The 1495-nt window shown below is 53.3% G+C and overlaps 1 non-coding gene across 1 annotated transcript; it reads right to left on the reverse strand.

Annotated features, from left to right (window-relative positions):
- Positions 1–545: 545 nt before the first annotated feature.
- Positions 546–652, reverse strand: LOC136132378 (U6 spliceosomal RNA). Its single transcript, XR_010656458.1, has one exon. It is a non-coding gene; the product is annotated as a U6 spliceosomal RNA (small nuclear RNA).
- Positions 653–1495: the final 843 nt, after the last annotated feature.

Raw genomic sequence — 1495 nt, forward strand, 5'->3', positions numbered from 1 at the left:
AGTTCTATCTACCCTCTTGAAAAAGCAATCGACTGATGTCTGTCTGGGTAGTAGCTCTTTTTTTCTCGTCATAGATGACACGGTAGCACTGGGTTGCATTCTGAACGGCTGCTGCAACCTTTGTGCACTGTTGTAGGTTCGGGTCCTGTGCCTCGAAAGCTAACAGCGCCTCCTCAACTAAAGAAAGTCCCCCGCCGTTTCCTGCGTCGTGACTCTCTTCAGTTCTTCAGTTACTTCTTCTTCCTCTTGTCTCCCTTCATCCTTTCTCTGGGCCTCCAATCCCTGGCGCTTCTTAGCGGTACCAGCTACATCACCGCTGCTTTTACGCTTGCTTCCGGACATCCTGGGCTTGAAATAAAGACACTGTGCTACTGTACTCTACACAGTCCTGTACAGTAAAGTCCACAAAAGCACAGCCACTTGTCGAGGATGCACGCACGTGACAACGTACTCCAGACACGTGAACTAACTTACGTGACTGGACATGCAAACGCACGTTCCCGTCTTGGAATGTTCTCAACTTGAAGGTTCGTACGTAGGGGACTTACCGTATGGAACACTTCACGAATCTGCATGTCATTCTTGCTCAGGGACCATGCTAATCTTCTCTGTATCGTTCCAATTTTAGCCTGTGTGCTGTCAAAGCGAGCACCTTCGGAAATTCTTCATGCATCTGTGAATGTCAGTCAGTGACACCCACCTATGAGCTTCTCCTCACTGTGAACCTTATGTCACACTGGCCTCACAGGGTCCTTTGGAAATTAGCTGAGACGATACACCTAAGTCCTGAGCAGTGCACCCAAGTGCTGCTGTCATAACCACAGTGCCTTGCTGTTTGGTTCAAGACTTTGCATAATATGACGTGCGCCCTTGGAGAGGGTCGGTCGGTTCTTCTCATCCTTACAGAACTGAGCTCTATCTCGAGCTTCTGCCAGGGAAGCGTCCCGCCCACAGTCAGCTCTGGGTCCACCATGCTGCAGCCCCGTCACCCGTCACCGCTCACCCCTCACCAAGCACAAGTGCTGGGAAGGGTACTGGGTGCACAGTGGGGACAGCTCAGACCTTGGTTGCCTGTGCAGCTTCTGGTCCAACGGGAGAGGTAGACGTTAGGCAAATAAAGCAAACACATTTGTAACAGTGTGGCTAACAGTACAGGCTTCGTACCGGGGCCTGCGTGAGGTCGAGGGCCCTCCACGGAACTGACGTTTACTGGCCCCTCAGGGACGAGAGGGCCCACCAGGGTGGGGAGAAGCAGGTGTGCTGGAGAGACACAGAGAGCAAGGTGGGACGCGGACATCTGGCCAGCCTGGCGATGTTGGTGGGCCAGGCCTGCATGGCCACTGGGATCTGGACTTTGTTCTGAGTACAAAGGGCCACACAGGAGGCAGACAGCCATGCCTGCGTAACCTTTAGGAGACAGACTGTGGTTCCACGTGCATGTCGTGGGTCACAGAAGGGGAGACAGGAAACGGGGAGCTCCTTAAGGAGGGTCTGG

The sequence above is a fragment of the Phocoena phocoena genome, chromosome 12 (genome assembly GCF_963924675.1).
Source record: "Phocoena phocoena chromosome 12, mPhoPho1.1, whole genome shotgun sequence".
NCBI lineage: Eukaryota > Metazoa > Chordata > Mammalia > Artiodactyla > Phocoenidae > Phocoena > Phocoena phocoena.